The sequence below is a fragment of the Lipophrys pholis genome (assembly GCF_963383615.2).
Source record: "Lipophrys pholis genome assembly, chromosome: 2".
Classification (NCBI taxonomy): domain Eukaryota; kingdom Metazoa; phylum Chordata; class Actinopteri; order Blenniiformes; family Blenniidae; genus Lipophrys; species Lipophrys pholis.
In genome coordinates this window covers 8,790,335-8,812,581 of record NC_137636.1, presented here as the reverse complement: position 1 = coordinate 8,812,581, position 22,247 = coordinate 8,790,335, and the positions used below count along the sequence as shown (strand labels likewise).

Genomic DNA, 22,247 nt, shown 5'->3' with positions numbered 1-22,247 from the left:
TAATTTTTACACTGATTTATAATTTATTTTGCAGGGTTATGCCTCATATCTGCATCTGAATACATGTGCCAAGACAAGTTAATAGAAAAGCAAATGTATACATAGTGTACCAATGGAACTGCTGCTGCTTAAAGCCCGGAGACATAAAGAGCAATCACACATTCTCAAATACTGGACTGTACTTGACAAATTACATATTACAAAATCACATCTTCTTACATGTATTTGACATGTGCAATAAAGAAAATAAATATTGCATTGGAATTTTACACGCAATTCTCTTTGATTTTGACTTTCACAAAGAGGAGACGGCTTCTTATTGATTGGGTTAATGAGTTTAGTGTGTGCTCTTAAAAGCTGCTGAGCTGGCAGGACCATCAAAAAGAAGTGATAGATTGAAAACCACACAAACACTTCATCTAATAATTTAGAATTTCACCAGATTACTCGCCATCAAGTTCCTCTTTTAAACGACATGCACTGCCTGTGCCCAAGGATCCTGCCAGTTTATGTTTGTGTATGTGTTTATTAGTGGGTTTAGGCATGTTTGAGGATATTTGTATTTCTCTGTAGCTGACAGTCACTTGTAGTAATATTAGCATAAGACCGGCTTAAACTATCCCTGCTGCCAGTTTACAAGATATTATGGCTTATCACGCCTGCTAACCCTTATTATCCGCTTGTTTTTATAATTTGCCTGACCAAACACACTCACTTTAACAAACACAAAGCAAATAGCAGCACTTTGCAGCTGGAAGGTTTAAATTCTTGCAAGCCTGCGAAGTATTGTAAATAGCGCTCGCCCTTGGGCCTTCACAGAATGTACAACATCAGATGGACTGAAAATATAATCTGACAGGAGCGGGTGGAGGTCAACGACGGAAATCAGTTGCAAGTTTGTACATGTTTCAAAAAAGTGCACACATCTGCTTTTCAAATTATTACTCTATCTGCTATGTATTTTTAGGAGGATTGAAATGGGTCAGCTGTCCAGTAAAAATGCATTTTTGGACAATAAGCTGTAGCGGTATTGTAAATAAACTATGTTCATCAGTTACATTGATTTAAAATCAAAAAAATGTATAAAGAGTATTGCGTCTTTTTAGGCAATGTCAGTCTTAAAAGTAGGTATTTATCCAAAGGGAAAGTCAGAGATGAAGTATTCTGTAACCTGCAGAATGATATACCGTCTGGTGTAACTTGTTTGGCATCCGTCGCCCTTTGTGTTAAAATCACAATCTAAATTGCCGCAGAGCACAAACTGAATCCGACAGAACGGACACACCTTTGGTTTTATGTGGCAAACAGCAAAACAGTGATAAGAACTCGGAGCACGAGCTTTCTCGCTGCTTGCCTGTCTTTCTCCTCCTGAGTGTGACCATATGGAGCACAGTATGCAAGTCAAAAACAACTTCTGTGTTGCACTGGGTTCCAAATGAACACGGTATAGCACTAGGTTTCTATCAGGCGGACATTTAATGAGAGAAAGCATGTGTGCGCTCACAGACACACACACACACACACACACACACACCCATGCACTCACAAAATAATGCGACCTCCTCACCACCACAAATAATCTTATCTAACAGCAGTCTGACACCTGCGGTGAGAGAACACTTCCCACGAGTCCGTTTTCACAATCCGACCACTGAGGGAGATCAGTCAACCAGGAAAACAAAACTCACAAAAAGATCTCTTTCTCCCCCCTGCACTGCACTCTTAACTCCTGCTCCCGCCTGAGAGACCAAAGGTGCTCTGCCATCTGCTGGTCACCTTTGAAAAATACATTTTCTTTTTAACCAATAAACTGCCACAGACACGAGTTCTCGCTTTGTTCTACTGGCAGTGCTGATTGATTTCTTCTTTTTTTCTTTCCCCCCTCTGTGCCTTCGTTCACACTGCCGCTACAGCTGACTTCAACACTTTCTGAAACAACAAAACGACAGACTTTTATTGGCCCTATTCATCCTTAAATAGAATAATGTATGCCCTGTTGGAATTTTTATATATATTTTATTGAAGTTATATTTCAGTGTCACCCTCGGTTCCCTCAGACTTTTCATCTTCACCCCTGACACGCTGTAAGACTCCATAAAACATCAAATCAAGTGACACATTAGCAGCTGATAGACATTGTCTCCTGTCAACGTAACGTTTGGATTTCCTTTGGGCTCATCCATAAAATGCATCACACTCCCAGTCAGGCAAGGCTCTATTTTGATGACATAAACACCGTCAAAAACAAGCTCTTCAAACTGCTTAAAAAAGATGAAAGACATGAAGATAAAAAGAGCTCCCAAACATGTTTCGGTAAGTAACACTCAAATAAAAAGTGACAAATAAATCACAATCTCCTCGGTCTTTGATTCTGACTCTAATATTGACGCAGTCTGTTCCTGCTGCCTCTCCAGAGTCTAAGTCTGCTGCCTTCTGCTTTTCATCATTAAATCATAGCAAAGCAGTTCTGAGAAACATCTGCATTCTGCCACGTCAACAACGAAGCCTGATCAGTCAGTCCTTCGCTCTTTGGCTCACCGCAAATACAAGACACGCATGCACACAAGTGCACAAAGGCAAACACAAAGATCCCAAAAATCGGAGCCAAGTCTGACCCAAATTGCAAGCTCGGGAGAGTGGTCATGTCGTGCCTATGTGTACGTGTGTGTGTGCGCTCTGTGTTATCCATTTACACAACATTGGCTTAGCATTCAAATATTAGTACGGTTCATCATTTCAAGACAAAATGATCTTCTGCAGATTTATAGACACTGTATACAGATTGTATGCTTGCTAGTTTGTTTTTCTGTTTTTGTTTTTTTTCTATCTTACCCCCTTTGGAGATGTGCCTTTTTTTTCCACACACAAAAAAACATAAATCCATCAGTCGTCATACCGTATGCTTGTCACCAAGACTCTCACCTGTCATCTTTCACAGATGACAGGTGTGGTGACAAGATCTGTCTTGCTGGAGCCCTCAGAGTCCAATTTGTTGTGTTATAATCTGTCCACACCTCCTAATGAACTACAACTCATCCCGCTTCCCCACATTAACATGAGGGTCCCTGATTTTTAGCACCTGTTAGAACTACATCACGTGATGGGATGCATCTTCAACTATGAACAAGGAAAAACCTGACACATCCAACTGCTTAAGTAAAACAAAGATAGACTTTCAACACCAATTGAAAAGCCAACATTATTGCCACCATACAGACTAACGATGAAATCCCGCACCTTGTAAAAGCTACACATTAACAAAAAAAAAAAAAACAACACAAACAAAAATGAAAAAAACACAAAAACATATCTTATTCAATGTGCATTGTGGTTAATCTATGTTGGGGGGGGGTTATCACAAAGGGGGTGAAGATTCCCAAATATAAAGTTTTTTTTTTTTTTGCCTCATAGAAATGAACAGATTCACAGTATCAGATTTGTCAATGAGAATTATTACTTCCGTCAGGTTTCTGATTAACTGGCCAAATCAAGTTCAATGTTCACACTCCTTTTAGCGAGCTTGGTGAAATATGTGGCCGCTTTGCTGATAAATGCTCCACCATGCCTACCAGCTCTTTTATTAGTTCATTTGTTTATTTACAGCTGCCGCACACCCAATTCACTGGTGCATTTTTCAATCCTTTCTATAAAATATTGACAAGTCATGGTGAATATATCAAAAGTTCTCTTCAGTTGTGGTGACAGTATGTTTTTTTTTCTGCACAGATGGAAGAGAAGCATCAACAATGATTATTGTATTTAGCTACTTATAGTGGTACTTCTTTAGTACCACTGTAAGTACTTGAGAAAAATCAATTAAGACAACAGAGGATGCTGCACGGTGGAGTGGTGGTTAGCATTCTCGTCCAGTTTGAGACTGCATTTGGCTTGGAATATTTCAGTGTGGAATTTGCATGTTCTTTTCTGGCTCCAATTTAACCATGGGTGTGAATGTGAGTGTGTGAGTTTTTCCCTGTATTTGCCCTGTGATGGACGTGTGCAGGGTGTACTCTGGTGGAATTGACCTCATGCCCCTTCTACGAGGTTGAATAAGAAGTGAGGATGAAAAAAGGCATGGGATTGTTAATCATACTAATTATTTGGCTCATAATGCTTTTTCTTTTTTTTTAATTTGAAGAATAGAGGAATAGAAGAGATACTGTCTGCAACTGAACTCATAACTAACTTAATTAAAGGGGACATATCATGCTAAATCCACTTTTTTAGCCCTTAAATGCATGTTGTTGTATATTTAGAGTGTTTAGAAGTACAGAAAAGTTCAAAGTAGTCTCTTCAGGTGCTCCGTTGATATCTTTATATTCTGTTTTGGTCATATTTTGCGATCCGTTTCGATTTTTCTATTCTCTATTACGTTTTTTGAACTATTACGTCACAGTATTCCCGGCGGAACTGCCAAATTAGGACATCGACACTTCGAGCAATCTGCCATTTTTGTTTCTCGCTGCGATTTTGTAGTCCAACCTAAGGGTGCCGAAGTTACGAGAGGATAAGTCGAAATGTTCGGTTGTTGGATGTAGTAACCCACAAGCTTCGTTACACCGTCTCCCAGCATCAGAACCTTTTCGAAGTGCCTGGTTGAGTTTTATTTTTCACAGAAATGTACCCACATCTGTGGGTAAGGTCATTTTTGTGTGCGCGAATCACTTTAAGGATGACTGCTTCAACAACCTCCGCCAGTATAAAGAAGGATTTGCCGAAAGACTTCGTCTGATTGAGCGGTCAGTTCCTTCTATCTATGGAGACGACTAACAGACCACTTCGGTAAGCTGTATATAACGCTAAAAAGTGTGATGATAAGACGTCCCTGTCATTGTTTTGTTAGCATTAGCAGTTGCACCGTCTTCATATGTTAGCGCTGTGTGCTCGTTTTAGATTATAATGTAACTTCTGTGTTAAATAGTCGTTGTAATACAGGCAGTATTGTAGTAGTGGGCATGGATGGAGAAGTTAGTGTAAATATAGTAACACACCATTGCGTTACATCCATATGAAGACGTTGTTCTGCAGGTGCATCATCGTCATTTTCATCTCGCTCCGCCGGGTCCGACTCTGGCTCGAACATGTATGGCTGGATGGACAAATCTTCCGTTGTTGACATTTTGTAAATAATGTGTGAATATAAAGTTTCTGCGCCGCTAGATAATTGTATCTGTTCTATCAAACTACAAAGATGGCCGAACAGGGTGGCGTTGAACCGAGTGTCACCTCTGCAACCAGGAGAGGAGGCGGGGTATGAAGAGACCGCCCCAAAACGAGTTGCTCTCAGAAGCACATCAGAAAAGGGGTAGAAAAGGGGCCTGTGGAGCTCTAATAATGAGGAATTCAGACCCAAGCATTGCAGTTCCGCTTTATATAGACCACAACTGTATGATTTATATGTAAAAAGGAAGGATTTAAAAGCATGATATGTCTCCTTTAAGGGATATTTAAAACCATAACTAACTTTGGTATTTGTGGCACTTCCTGTTAAATAATACATTATAGCATACATTTTAATTTAATAAAGATAAACGTCATGAAACCTTGGACCAAGTAATATCCTTCTGGCATATAGAGAGCTTATGGAGACTGAGTGAAATACATAGGAGTCATTCAAACATTGACATTAGGACATAAGTGCTCTAAAAAGGTTCACACTAAACAAAAACTGAATAGAAACACATGAAATGAAATGCTATGAACAAGGACACTGTACCCAGTTGTTTCAAACCGTTATAGAAAAAGAATTGCAAAAAAAAAAAAGTTTTACTTTTCAGGCAACACAGCAAAAGAGGCCTTGGAATATTAGCGGTTCTTCCGAATAGTTCTGTAAGTATGTGACATTTGGCTTAAACTGCAGTTAACAAGCACGGAAGTGGTTGAGCTAACCAACTCTGACACTACAAGCTGCCTAGAGCTGAAAACATGAAATGAATACACTGCCTAAGCATGCATGTCTAACTTACATACAGTGGTTCCATCAAGTCTGCCTACAGATGGGCAAATCTCACCGGCTCTCAACAGTCGGTTTGCTCTGCATCAGTGGTGGCATATGGGGTTTTACATTTTACTTTTCATTCCGTGAAAACAGAAAATCTCCAAACTAAACAGAGTTTACCTGAACAGACTTCTGCAAAAGGGTGATATTTCATTTATAATTAATGTCACCAAACACCACCTGGGCCTGGACAAAGACATCTTGGACTCATCTGCCCCGTTTTTTTTTTCCTCCTCTCCACCCTGCAGTGACCTTTTACCTTTTCTGACGTGGGCTTCACCAACCTTTGCCTCGACATTTTCGACTCCTTTTTAATCCCAATGTTGGTGTGCCGTTAAATAACCTGACCTGGCTGAGTGAGGAGTGCGAGACGGTTGCAGTTCAACCAGCCTCCCTATGCGCCTTAAGCAGAGCTGAAGAAACCTGTGCAACTGCCACAGAGCATTAGCTCCAAAGTTAACCACTACTGACTCACTCATCGGTTCCAGCCTCCACCGACATCCACAGCCATAAAATGAGAGACACAGCAATTCTTCTCTATGTGTGTCTCCTGCATCAGGATGAAGGATTTGACACTCAGAGACAGTTAACTACAGAGCAGAGCGGGCTAGGCCCTGAGCACTGAATGGGGAAGCTTGATGTGTTTATGAGTTACAGTCCATGTGATCTCGGTGCTGCACTCGGCTGCAGACAGACTACACTGAAGTCACCGTTCTGTGGCATTATCAAGGGTGTTCGCATTTATTTGCTCACTTCAGAGACATGCTTTTGTGTCACTGAGCTAATAAAATGAATTATACATAATAAAAGCTAATCCAAATTTTATTTTATTACAGAAAAAAAAAATTAAAAAATCACGTTGCAAAATGCACAATTAAATACGATGCACGCAAACCAGAACCTAATCACAGTGCACTCTATGATTCATAATAACCTACAACCCTATTAGCTGTCATAAAATCCTATTTGCGATTCCATTACATCAAATAGGTACAGAAGCTCACATTTGTTTAGTTGGATCTCTGTTTATCCTGGGAAAATAATGGCTATTTACACAGCCATGATTATCCAGCTTTGAGAGATCAAATGTAAATCGATGCAGCAGGGAGGTCTGGTTGACTTTGGCAACTGGCGATCTGAATTCCTCTTTTTTTTGTGTGGTTTTTTTCACTTTTTTTGGCATTGACACAAATGTAAAAGAGAGGCAAATTGCTTGTGTTAGTATCGGGAATGAAATACAAACAAATATATCCAGATAATCCAACAGTTTCTTTTTTTAAATTTTTTTCTATTTTTGTTGTTCATAGAATTACTGACTCTTGTGTGTGAGTTCAATAGAAGGGATCTGTCCACTCCAGTCCAGTCTGTATTCATCTGTGACTTTTTCTGATGATGGATTCGCTTCATCACTTACAAATTCCCACAATTACAAAAGCAGCTCATATTCTTCTGTAATATCAAAGCTTTTTCCCCCACCTGCTTTCACAGTGCCAATCAGTCTCTTCCATCTAATTCTCTTTTCAGAGTCTGAAGAATGCAGCTCTTATCCTCTTCATCACCTCCATCAATTCAACATCCTTCAACCTGGTCAGGGACTCCCCAATGTTCCCATCAGGCATCCACCACACTGCTCTCCTCTTAACTTCTCCTGCCTTTATCTGTACCATCGCTCTAATATGTTGCATATTGTTGCTGAAGTCTGTATTTAAAAAAGTCAAAAAATGAAATATACATCATTGCTGTATCACCTCAACAAGCATTGTTATTGTGTGCACTTAAACACTTTGTCCTTATTGAGATGATGAAAAGCTGATGTGTAGTTATATATTTAACCTTTGCGCAGACTCATCCCAACATGTAAATCTCTGGACTTGAGATAACGTCCATAAATCCAAACAATGTCAAGTGTAATTCTCCCGTGTTTTTTACTTGCTGAATCCTCACCTAAATTGAGGGCCTGAGGTAACAATGATCTGAATACTAAGTGCCTATTCCCTGTCCCTTACAAATAACTACAAAACTCAAAATGCATACTTTTTTTGAAGGATTATACTGTCATATAGAAACACAAAGCCATGCAGGCACATCATTTTCAGCTATGTGAAAATAACCCTACTTTCTAATATGTAGACTATGAGTGTATTGCTTTGATACAATTTTTATTCTCTTTGATATTTTTGCTTTCAATATGTGTGTTGGTTTCTGGAAATTGGGACACTGTAAGATGGCTAATGCATAAACTTTAAGAAAAAAAATGAAGCTGTTTCACACATTAAATCAACAAGCCACTAAAATAATCCAATCTCTGATTTAAAAGCTGAATCCAACTCACTGGAAAATGACTGAAGTGCTATAAAGTGCTAAAACCCAATACCATGGGCAACAATTGATGTGGATGATACATCAGTTTGAGTAGAATATGTGTGCATAGTTATGTATATTTAAAGAGGACGAGCCAATAAAAGTCTGTCTCTGTTCTAATGGTTGTGTTTGCATTATGGCTGGATATCAGATTGCATTTGTAGAATTTTATACTGAACTGATAAGAGCATAGAAACAAAGCAACAAACCATATCTGTTCAATTCAATTACTCTGCAAGGTAACTGGTAACTGTACTCAAAAGAGGCACATGTTCATGCAACCTGATAATGGAAAGAATGTGAAAAGGGAAATGTTGCTGGGGCACCATCTGGACAATGTTAGCAATGTTCACTATTAACACCCTGCACATGTACAAACCAGTCATTGTGGTGTTAAAAAGACCAGCACCGTAACATGACGGAAAGATTAATTGAAATGCTATATTGTGTAAAGCATTTTAAGGTGTAGCCCGTTAACTATTATCATGCAGGTTTTGCTTTCAACGAACCAGCTAACCATGCAAATACTAGTGATCCGTCTTCACTGTCTTTAATATATACATGGACAAAGCAGGCATCCGCACTAAAAATGCAAGGAGTGAAATATTCAATTCTACATGAAGCTGATCAGTTTTAAATTCATGCCAATATTTGCAAAGCATGTTTATGCATTACTGTGGGTGTAGAATGTGTGTGAATATCATAACAAAACATATTGAATGTTTGTATTTGTCTCATAATAGTGAGAGGTACTGTTTACTGACTGTACCATAGCATTTGTTTATGTGTAGTCTCAGTGTGTAACGAAGTGAATTTTTGAGGTAGACATTTTGGACCGCACTTATAACAAGACAATGCAGGAGAGATAAAATATGTGAAGACACAACCACAGATAGTACATGCCTGGGTATACTACTGAACTCCATCTCTATAATCGCACTATAAGAATGGGTAGAAACAATGTGAGATGCTGTGCACGGAATGGAAGTGACAAAGGCCTTCAGCAAAAAAAAAAAAAACATGCACACATGTACATTGGCCAAAATAAACACGGAGTAAACAGCAGCCCGTGTACACGTGTTCTTCCAAGTATATGTGCCATCTTATAGCTTCCATTCTTTCATTTTACACAAACCATGGCTTTGTGCTCACTTTCATTAAAGCATACTGCCTTGTGTTGCATCAGGTAGACACACCTGTCGGGAAATTTGGAACTAACTTCTCCTGAGAGGACTGTCACAGTAAGGGAAATACAATTAAGCTCAAGCCTTAATAATTAATTTTATGGTCAATGATCTTACCAGCAATAATTCTGATGCAACTAATCATCTGGAAAATAAGAATCACCCGGACGTTTTTCCATTTGTTTTGTTGCCAAGCAGCCAGCAATCTCCCTCCAACTGTTCCTTGTGAAAGCAAGGTGCCAGCATAATGCATAGTGCTGGATAGTGTGTCTTGGTGTATAATTTGTTTTTCTTTCCATGTTATCGCCTGCCCGTTTGCATTTTGGGAGACTGCGACACAAAAGGGAGACTCCTCTGACTCCTATTGCTTTTTGTTTCATTCATTCCTTTTTTTTCCAGAGTAGAAAATCCATCCACACTGTAGACCTGCATAACACACAAACCTTGACTACAATAAAATAACTTGCAGTAGTGATTTGTATTTTCATTGCCAATGTGCAGCTGGAGACTGAATCACTAGACTCAAGACAACATAAGTGATGTAGTTATTAAGAAGGAATTAGGACGAAATGAATATTAATTGACCAGAGGACCTTTCACTCTCAGGTGGGAGTTCAGTCATTATATGTATCATAAGATAAAAAGAGACTCTCTTTTTTTGGCGCTTTTATGTGATTCCTTCATTTTAAATTGCCTTTAAAAAATGAATTGAACAGGATATCTTAAGCGTTTTTTTCTTTTTTTCCTATGATATATTCAAATAGCGCCGGAAAACTGAGCTTCAGTTTGTAAAAGGATAAGACTGTATTTCATTCTGTACATCTATGGTTGCATCATAAAAGAGTTAAGCACCTCTTGTGCTCAGCCCAGGATGCAGCTGCGGCTCAGTGAAGTTCGGTTAGCCGACCAGCAGGACATCATCCTCGGTACAACTCTGACTTATTTCTAAGAAGACTAAATTCATAGGAATATACTGTGAAAGCATCTGTTTGGCCTTCAGCATGATAAATACATAAATGAATCATAAAATGCTTGTCCTCACTAAATAGCAGAAAAGATAGAGAGGACCATAAGAAAAGTAATGATCATTTATAATGAAAAGACCCAGTAATGCAGCAGCGTGTCTGCCTACTGTTTAATGCATACGACTGCACGATATCAGTAAAATATGTGATATATGATAATCTCATCAAGCATTGCAAATAATTATTAAACAAACCCTAACGTATATGACGTTAATGTCTTTGTACTTTCATTTTTAATTCAATTGCATTTTAGGTGTTTTTTTTGTTGTTATGTTAATCATATGCATGGAATTAATGTGCCGCCCTACTGCTCTCTAATGATAGTGATAATAATAATAACATAGCGTCAATACTAAAATATTGCACCTTTGCTATATTCAATAGCCTTACAAACACTAAGATTGTGCCATCTTAAACACTTTGCAGGCACTTCAATCTCTATCTCATGTGTGTCTCTGTGCCTTCTCCATCTTTAAAGCTATATGTAAATGAAAACAATGTTAAATGTGCCACTGATGTGTAATTTCCTGATTTGTGCACCTTTGTCAGAGGCTACGGTCACCTCAACCTGGTTATTGCTGAATGCTCTCGCAAACAGAGAAACATCCTTTCCAGTTACATGACTCACTGCAATATTTTGATTGTACCAAAGCAGCAAAATATTTCATATGACGTCGACATTGTTTTTTTGAACATCGACACGCTATCTTTGCCGTTTTAGAGGCCCCGTGTGTTCTTGTCTCCTGGTTTGACAGTTGGCTTTAGGAGACAACACTTTCCATGCTGCTAGCTTATAGCCTGAACAACTGAAATGTTTTCTCGAGATCTCCTGTAGAGAACCACAGTCTGTACTGTCAGTTCATCTGAGTCGCACCACCAGATTTGACCGAGCGTCACAGGAGGGTCCCGTTAAATAATGTACAGCTGGAGCGGTGTTGGCTTCATTTGTTTCAGGAAAATATGGGCAGCTCTTACAACAAAGCTTTAACAAGACAGGCCTGCGACTCGAGTGTCTCAACAACCTAAGTAAAGGCGTGGCTGGGTTATCATTCTTCTGCACAACACAGCCGCCCACACTGTGTTCGGTATCGGCCACAAAAGTGTGAAATGGATAAAACATGCTTTGCTTTCTATCAGCAGCATCAAGCTCACTTTGTTCTATCAGTTCATGTTCCATCTTTTCATTTTGTCTTCTTCTTTGGTCACATTTCTTTTTCTCCATGCACATTTTTTTTTTTTGACCTGCTCGGTTGCAGCCTCTGTAGTGAAAGTACTAACACCAACAGCCCGAGGCAGGATGCCCTGATTTCCCACAGCGGGGGAAAGGCTTTGCCTGTGATGGCCAGGTCTTTTATATGAGTGCCGAGGTTATAGAGGTAGATTGATGCGCTTAACAGTTGGTCTTCTCTCGCCACTGTCCCTGCTGACTAATCCCAAAACCTTTTGTTAGTGCACACTTCAACTGGAACAATTTTTTAAAATAATTTCATTTAACCACCAATGTACAAACAAAGGCTTTTCTCCATACATTGTTCCGTATCAGTCTGCAGTAAAAAAGAAGGCTGGTTTGATCATGTGTTTGTGGGTGAAATCATATCTGAATGTTCGGAAGGAAAATGAGGGTGACAAGAGCCAGCAGGAAGAATTGCAGAACTGCAATGATCCACAGTGTCACTGAGGCTTTGTAAATGAGGATGACAGATCATCTGTGTGCATCCTCGCTCCATCTCTATGGGCACCAACTGCCTACAGGCCTTTTTTTGCCCAGTGGTCAACATATCAGTTGGAGAGGTGAAGATTGCCTGTCTGTCTCCCTGGAAGGTTTTAGATTATGGATAATAAATAAATAACTCAGCACATGCCAAAAGCAAGTCCCAACAACCATCCATTATACATTTCAGATACAATTTTCTGTTAGCGAAGGCAGTATAAAAATAAATCAGCTGTTACTCTTCCCCATGCTTCAGGATCACCGGAGACAGTGGAATGACAAGATGCATGTTTTTAAATAGGATCAAAGTGTGTAATCTTTGAGCTTTTTCTCTTGTTCCGACAACGTTCACAGGGTTGCGCAATGGTAGAGATACATCAGCTTTTTGGCGACTGATATTGAAGCCATGCTTACATTTTGTCCAATCTGAAATCTTAAATACAGCTTAATATCCCATAAACAGCTGAAATTAAGGGAATGCAATAGAGCAAGAGCAATAAAGGAAGCATATGTAAAAAAAAAAAGAAAAGAAAGAAAAGCCTACTTCAACTTCAACAAAATTAGCCATCTGAATGGTGGGGGGAAAAAAACTATTATAATGTGACAGATTGACCAGATCTCCAATATTCATTCACTTAGCTGTACAACCAAGTAAAGAAACCCATTTAAATCGTGTCACTTAATGCTTAAAAATCCCACAATCAGAATAACACAGATGCAGCATTCCTGGTTTAGGCTGCAGGCTTGTCACACACCCCCATAATTTGAAGGTGTCATCCTTCCTCAGTTATATTTTCAGTTTGGCACAAAGACATGTTTTCCCAGGCATGGATATACACTCAAAATAGTGTTTGCTGTTGAAGAATATCCTGAAGCAATAACTTATTACACATCTAGTAATAAAATCCCTAGAGAGAGAAAAACAAGGATGTCTGTGAGTTATATAAGGCTGTAACACAAGCTCAGCTGTTTTTGCAAAGATGGGTACCTCCATTCCCCATCCATATGAAAGAAAACTAAATGGCACAGACTCAGAACAACTGGTATATAAGTGTTTGTAAATTTGCATGCGCTCACTTGGGACTCTTACAACCTGCCAAATAATATTTCAACTGGGACACAGCACCGCCGCCATATAAAAAGGCAACGTATATTGGTTTTTCCTCTTACCATCCCTTGTTACCAATTTATGACAGAGCAGCGGAGGGAGAAAGACAATACTGGTGCGAGGAAATTGGGGATGACAGACAAGACCAAAAAAAATAAAAATAAATGTTGGGTGAAAGTAAGAATATTAGTTTAAAAGAGACAGCTGTAATATTCAAACAATCATTCACAAGAGCTGACTCCAACGGCTCACTGGCAAGCGTGTAAACAAACTTAATGTCTGCTGCCTGTATCACCATGAATCTCATAACCCGCCTTGGCCCTGAAGCCTTTTTCTCACCCTCCCCCGCAAGTCCAGTGGCTTATCACATAAACGATTATTGACTGCTTTGCAAGTCATCAATACCATCACTGGAGTTTTACATAATGGTAAGCAGAGCAACTTCATCATAGTAAGCCAGTGGAGACATAGACCTGGAGAGAATACGCAGCGACAACAGGTTTCACAGGTAGAATGAAAAAAAGTGAGCAAGAGGCTTTTCTTTTTCTTTTTTTTTTTCCACACAAAAAAACTGTGAACCTTTTAAAAGTGAACATTCTGGCTAAGTGAGAATGTTCAGTTGATGGGATTCGGCTTTAGTTCATCATGCATTGACTAAGACAATTGGAAGGTGAAGGAGAGGCCAGTGCATTCTACTGTTAACAACGATAATGAAAATAGAAGCACACGTAACATGGCAGTGTGATGGCGCAATGTATTGGTATATAAAATGGTGCCTCAGGTCTTGCAGCTGAGCCAAAACAACTTAATGGATTAATTGGGAACCAACAGAGATAATTAGGCCTTTGGGGTTGTATGATTCCACCCCTCGTCGACTGTTGCCTCAGAAGTGTGATGTAGTGCGTTCCTGCTGTGTAATCGAGATAATTAGCAAGAATGTTGTGTCACTGTCCAAAGATTAGCAAAAGGGAAAGGCCAAACAAGGCTCATTAAAATGTGGTTCCAACCTAGAGAGACTTGACGGGTTTTATTTAGTGACAGAGGTTGTGTCTTGTTTTGGTTTACCTTATCTGTGTCCTTAGAGAAGTGGAAGATATTAAGATGAAATATTTAGGTTTTTTTTTATCTAATAGCAAGAACTGTTTTCTACACACATAGACACCACAGCCAGATGAAGCGGTCCAACCTTTAACTTGGCACCAATTAACCAGTGTCCACACAAAGAGGCTGCAATGCATCAAATTATCTAGCTCGTACAAGAACGCTGCACGCTACTGTCATATATTTATTTCCCCTGAGGTGAAATTACTATGGATAGCTAGCTGTTAGCCGAGACTAACTGAGCCAGGGCTTCAGTTGTTTACTGTGCTCCTATTATTGGATGCCAAGGTGTCCTTCTGTGAGGCTGACAGGCACTGAGTAGTCGGCCAAATTGATTGGTCTGCTCTTGCCCACCAAAAGGACCTGAACTCAATTTGCTTGTGATGGCTTCAATTTCCTGGCTGGACAAAATCCCCCCACTTCTCTCTCTCTCTCTCTCTCTCTCTCTCTCTCTCTCTCTCTCTCTCTCTCTCTCTCTCTCTCTCTCTCTCTCTCCCCCAGCATCCATCCCTTCCTCGCTCAAGAGCTGTCATTTAATTTCATTACTCAACAGGGGAGGTTCATGCCCCGTCACAGTTTCTGTCTTTCGTCCCCGATTCGGTTCATGCAAACCTTAAAGGGAGGTACAGGAAAGACAGGCTTGTTTTTTTTTTTTTTTAAAACATTGGTTGTTTAAGCATCTCTGGGAATAGTATAATTTGTAGTTTTTGCCTAGCAACATTCAATTCAAAACTTGTTAAGATATGTTTTCATTAAAAGAGGACTGGAGGGTTAATTGTTTTGTAATGTTTTTCCTCTCTTTTTTTAAGAAAAACATCGTGGGTTCCTATTTAATGACTTAAATCTAAATTACAATGCAAAAACTAAAATCTGCACAAATATTTGTTTTCGAGTGGAAGGCTATGGTTGACAGATATTTTACAGATGGGTTTAGTGTTAGTATCCATGGCAGTATGAAAATGGTAATTTAACAGAAAGTCAAAGGTTCGACTAATTTAGGTCTTTTTCCTTCCATAACTATTCTCCGGAGCACAGACCCAATTTGCTTCTCTAACATACTGTAGCAACGTTTCATAAACTAATTTCAGATGCACATAATGCCCACAAAGTCAACGGCTGATTAGAACAAAAACAGGATCTAACACTGGAGTCAAGCATGGAGGTCTTTGAAGTGATTACCTTACATGTTTTGGCCCTGCTTTTGTTGCTTCAAGATAAACATGTGGAGCCACTCAGCATATGCCAGCTTATGTCAAGATGAAAGATTTTTACCAGCCATTATCAGAGACCTGCAGATTGTTCTAAAGGCATTAGCTGGTCTTAGAAATGTGCTACAACTGCAAAGATCTCGCTCTGATTTTAGACACTGTGGATGAGAGAGGGTTGGGGGGGTGCGGGTGGGGGTGGGGGTGGGGGGGGATCAAGCTTCTCAGCACTTCCAGATGATCTCGATGACTGGCAGGAGATTAAGGATTGGCAAAATGTGAGGTCCCTAAACAGAGCTAGCACATAGCACACACTATACATTGATAAAATAATCATGTATGCACACACACACAACACATATAGAATATTCTATCAGGAATCAAGCAAGAAATACAATAAGCTGAGGGGGATGTGCAGCATCCTCCAGCCCAAACCTCGATCATTTTCTCCAGCTTTTAGTCCTCTTTATCTCAGAGGATATGCTCTCTTCTGGGTGTATTTACCAGCGGTCTTACATGCTTTTACCTCCAGGAAACAAGCAGCTGATCTGGCTCATATTTTACAATGATTCATCTTGCTCAGTATCAACCAGGGGGCATAAATGCGATACAACCAAATTAAGGCCGCTCAGCCAGACAAACAAGCTGGGGAATTTCAAGGCTATGCTTTTTTTTTTTTTTCATTTAGCTTTGTGAGCTTCTACAATTTATTGCCATATTAAGACTGATTTGTTAAAATATTCTTTTTTTTTTTTTATGTTGTGGCTGTTGTTTACTTCCTTTAATTTTTTTCCCCGTTTCCAAACGAGGCACTGTAAAAAAAAAAAATATTACTGCTCATAAATACATTGAATGCTCACTTGTAGTCAATGTCAGTGTTTTTTAAAGTCCATTATATTTCCTCTTGAACCTCAGTGTCGCTCGAGTGTTTTTCTATAATCAAATCAAAATTGCATTAAGAAAGCAAAACTGATGTAATGTATTTTAGGAACGTCAATGCAAACATAGACTCCAAAACATCTACATTTCTCATTGTACTCTTCATCTGAACACTGCTCCTGATCAATTTATTGAACTCATGTCGTATTCATAAGCGGCCTTACAGCCTCTGAGTTGTTTGATCAGTTAAAGCAAAGATGACTTCTGCAGCGAGGGTGTTTAGTTTGCACAGACATGCTATGCCCTGCCATCGCTGGAGGTGTCTGTTCTCGCTCTCTTCAAGTGAATCAAAAAGCCCCAGAGGGACAAAGCCAGAAGCTTATCCATTGTGTATGGGGAACAAAGGAAAAAGCACCCTGCGAGTGCAATGAAGTCGGAAAGACAGCTGGACACTGATGGTCCTCCTTAGCCCGAAGGAAATCACACAGATACACATGCTAAGAAATGGCAGTTTAACACAGGAAGAAAAAAAAAGTTTTTGTTCTTGTCCACATTCATCTGTTCCACATGAATGAAAGATCTTGTTCATTATATTAGCAATCCCTTCATCAACAAGAATACATAGGATAATAGAATAATATTTCTGTATTTATGCAAGATAATCCAACCATTTAAAGTGTTTTTGAGTGAAAGTTGCCATCCAAGCAGTTAGATGGGGTTTGCACATGTAAAGATGTTTGAATAACCAAACAATCAAAATTAGTTGCAGGTGTTTAATGAAATGACATTTCTTGATATAACATCCATCAAATGTGATAGGTTAACACATTCACTGTAACACAAAACATGATCACATTTGTTAAAATACTGCATGTTCTGAAATGTGCATCATCTTCCCAGTATTTTGACTTTCAAGACTAATAAATTGGGCATTTTATAAATGAAATTTCCAGAGATGTTTTATAATATTTTTGAATCAATAGAATTATAAAACTGTGACTCACGCAAAATTTTATTAAATATTCATGATATATTAAATGTACATGATAGCTGATGTGTCAAACATGTGGCGGTATTATTTGTATGTTTCTGACTTTACTGATGTCTTCCCTTAATTTTTCTGAGTTCCTGGGATCAGAATACCAGTACGGGGATGCGGCTTTATGTTGTAATTGACAGACATTAAACAATTTGTGTTTAATTATTGTTCAATACAAATAATACAATATTCTTTGTGAGAGACGTATTATTCGGGCCATTGCTAAAACCACCACAGTAACACAATAATCATTTAGAATGAAATAGATCCATGTTTCACAAACAAAAAAAGAAGGGTTGCAACTATTAGCAAAGCAGGTATTCAAACATCTATTGTGAAAACCAGGTACTTCAGCACAAGTTACTGTAAGAAGAAAAAAAAAAAAAAAACAATCCAAAAAAAGAAATCCTTCTTCAGATGAATTTAGAAGACTTTCTCTGGAGACAGAACAGGATGGTGCGAAGCTCAGTCTACTTCCAGAAACAAGCCAGTTTCCTGCTCCTGTCTCCATTTGAAAGGTAGTGATGTGTATAATACTTCTCACTGTGAAAAGTTCTGTAGTAGATTGAAGTGACTGAAGTAAAAGAGAAAAAAAAAAAAGTAAAACTGCAAGCTGCATGGTAGAGGAGAGAGGAGATCATTTCTGAAAAATGTGGAGATGTGCAGAGAGCAAAAGGGGATCACTCTGCAAAAGTATGTATTGCGTCATCACAACATTTTGCGATAGGAGTGTACATATTTCTGTATTTGTTTTTAAATTATATATATAAATATATATATATATATATATATATATATATATATATATATATATATATATATATATATATATATATATATCATTGATTTTGTGTCATGGAGCTGTTGTGATTCAGCCAGTTAAACTGCATTCTAAAACAAGATAGATTGTACTGCGCACACAGCTGTGCCAAGCAGATAAATCAATTAAAGTGACCTGATCTGACAAGTAGCCTCATCCACAGACAAGCCTAATATAAGAACGCACATCCATGAGACTTATGCCTCGCCATGCTTCACCATGGAACCTCTCTCCCTCTCCAGAAACTGATTAATAGACAGGTTGGCAATGGTTCAAGAAGACGGGCCAACCTTTAATTACAGTGGGGCTAACAGACGATAAAAATCTTTTTTTAGTCTCAAGCAGATGAAGATTTTTAATCAAAATTTCTCATCAAAAGGCAGTCTGAATCCTGACCTGCAAGTCATTTCAATATGATTAATAAACAAAATAACAAGAGAATTAGCCGTTTGAGGAGCTCTTTCGGGTCAGAGTCCACAATTAGACGTCGTGTACGTATCTTTATTCACATGGACACACAGTGGCGTTAAAGAGGTAAAAGTTTCCCTCTTTTCAAGCCAGTTCTCTGTTGTCAGCAGAAGATCACTGCAGTCTATGTACTAAATATTGATGCATAACAATGACTGTGTAACAAACTACTTAGTTCCACATTAACACACCATAGTGTCAGGCACATGAGGTCTTTTAAAATGTGTTTTGCCTTTTAAAGCCTTTTTCTTTTAATTAGGACATGATAAAAAAACAAAAACAAAACAGAGCTTTGGAGATGTACAATAATGTGAAACCCCAATCGGTATAAGATTTGGTACTTTCCCTTTAACTGTTGTTTCTATATCTGTACTACAAGCACAGTGCATAGTGTGTACTATAGCACAGGCCACGCTTGTAAAATGTTTGAAAATCTCACCTATGAACACAGATCCAAGCAGTTGGATTCCTTTCAAGCAGAGACAATGAGCCAGATGGCAATCTAGATATTAAAAGTAACAATGAACGGTCTGGATTGAGCTGACATCAAATCTTCTACGGGACTACGGACAAAGTCATCATTGTTGCTGTGTAGAGGACATCGCAGAGGAGTTTTATCCTGAACTCATCAGTACCTTTCATCTTAAGGGTCATTTTCTAAGTACCAGTCGTCTGTGTTCCCTAGCCTAGAGAAGTCTTGTTCATCATGAAATCTGGTGCAAAAACATCAAAGTGATTTTTTTTTTTGTGGGGGGGGGGGGGGGTCCTCAGGCCTTGCAGTTTCAAACTGTATTATCACTAAATGTGCCGATGCATTTACCTTGCACCTTAACGTGACAAGTGCACAATGAAAACGTACCCAAGGTGATTGCAACTCAACACAAAACTAATACGGCTAATTAATGCACATCCAGTGAGGTCTTAGTCTTTAATCATCTCAAGTGTACACTTGCTTTTATCAAACCACAGACGAAGTCGAATTGCGAACCCCCTAAAACGCTATTTGTCTCAAGTACATTAAAAAAAAAAAAAAGTTACATTTTTAAATGTTTGTCAAGGGAAGATAATATTGTACCTGATTCAAAGAACGCAGCTATGAACTGTGTGTTGTCTTGAAAATGAGTGTGATGATCTGCCTCTCACTATCCAATTGTAAAATCGCTTAGAGCATGACGCAAAGACAAATTCAAAGAAGGAAAAGAAAAGAAAGAAAAGCAGACACAAAGAAGGATCTATACAAGAAGAAAATGCAAGGGAATCTCATATGTGTTTGGAGACCATGCAGTAATCTCAGAGTGACATTTCTGTATGCCAGAGTGCTGACTATAGTGGGGCTATCATGATAACCCCTCACTGCAGCTGTCAGCTGATGAAGTTCAGCATGCAGAGAGTGAAATAAAGGGAGAGAGAGAGAGAGAGAGACAGAGAGAGAGAGAGACAGAGAGAGAGAGAGAGAGAGAGAGGTGCTCCCTCTATCAGTCTATCAATATCTTGCTGTGTCTCTGTCTCTGTCTCTTTCTATCTCTGTCTCTCTCAATTCAGTTCAGTTTGAATCTTCTTCACTGGCATGACAGGGAAAGAATCCATCGTACACAGTGAGGAACATACAAAGGATCCAGACAAAATAATGGAACAAGACATGCAACAATGATGGACACTAAATAAATTATGAAACATATTCTGTCAATATCTCTGACAGTATGCATGGCAGCATATAAATGAGCTCAGCATATATAATCTTACTTAAAGATTCACTCCATACATGTGCTTGAAGGTGTTCAAAAATATTAGACACTGAATTAGTTCTGAACTGTGTTACATAAAGACTTTTTTTAATTACACCTTCTCTGTTTTATCGGGTTAAAAGATTAAGAATATGTGAAACTACATTTTAACTTGTGTTTGATTGACAGAACAGAGAGACAGGACATCATAGTCCAATTCATCCATCTCCAATACAACGCGTTCAACTCTTGGACCAGCAGCTGAACAGATTGCCCGTCCATCACAAAGAAACCACAGATGCAGACCGTCACACACGTTCACATTCAAGCCAACAAAGAATTTTAGGGTCACCAAGTAACCTCCTGATTAACCCATTTTCAGACTATTGGTGGCAATCACAGTACCGGGAGGAAACCTATGCACGCACAAGGAGAACATGCAATCCCAGCATAAGCATAAGTTTATAAGCCCAGACTCAAAATGAAGATGTTGCTGTGCTAACAGCTACATCAAGTCTGGGAGCACAAAATGCAGTAGACCACGCGATGGTGCAGTGTATAACACTCTCACCTCACAGCAAGAATGTTGCAGGTTCGATCTGTGTCAGGCAATTCTGTGTGGAGTCCTCCTGTTTACCTCCCACAGTCTAAAAAAACTATAGAAGAGGAAACCGCAATTACTGTGACTAATCTTTGTGTGGCGACTAACACATTAAGTCTTTGTAACACTTTAGATTCTCAGTCAGCAGGTGAAATATCTCACTCGCCGCGATGATACCTTGACACACACCTCTAACTTATATGCACTCGTCAAAAGACAGCAAGAGGTAGGTGTAAATAAAAAGAGGACATTCTGCCTCCGAGTTAATTGCAGTTATCACCTCAGAAGCCCACATCAAATCCATCTTATTTTGTCTTCTACTCTCTGACTGTCTGTCTCGTTCACACTCTCTACTAGCCTTGTGGCCTTTTATAACAAATTACCATCCTTGTTAGTTGTGTTTGATGTGAACTTGACAGGTTCTGTTCATTCAGAGAACCGAGGAGAAGAGTCTGAGCTCCACGGGACTGGCATATGGTAAAGGTGCCTTGTCACAATTATATCTCTGCTGCATCAAAACTCCCCATACTGTCTGACATTCAGCTCCATCTCACACAAAATCTGTTGAGACAGTACGAACTTTGTAATAAAAATATGAAGCAGGGGAAAAAAAAAAAAAAAAACCTGTTAATTTTATGTACAGTTAAAAGTTGCTCGACTGATTAAGTGTAATAAAAACCTCTGAGCACACAAGTCAGCAGAGAATGTGCTAGAACACTAAACACAGGTCTTTGATAGAGGATTGCCTCAAATATCTGCCAGGTTTGTGCCACTTGAACCGAATGAAGTAGATATTTTTCATACCAATGTATCAGCCTTTGATCCATGTTGAAATATCACTCCATGGATGCAGTGGTTGTCACCTCGCCGCAAGAAGCTCTTGGTTTGAATCCAGGAAAGAGCCTCTGTGTGTGTGTGTGTGTGTGTGTGTGTGTGTGTGTGTGTGTGTGTGTGTGTGTGTGTGTGTGTGTGTGTGTGTGTGTGTGTGTGTGTGTGTGTGTGTTTATATGTTTTGAGATTAAC

At 39.1% G+C, this 22,247-nt stretch overlaps 1 protein-coding gene across 1 annotated transcript in view; it reads right to left on the bottom strand.

The window, feature by feature from the left end:
* Window positions 1–22,247, bottom strand: part of pcdh9 (protocadherin 9) — a 203,640-nt gene that overhangs the window by 62,109 nt on the left and 119,284 nt on the right. The gene's annotated exons all lie outside the window — the stretch shown is intronic.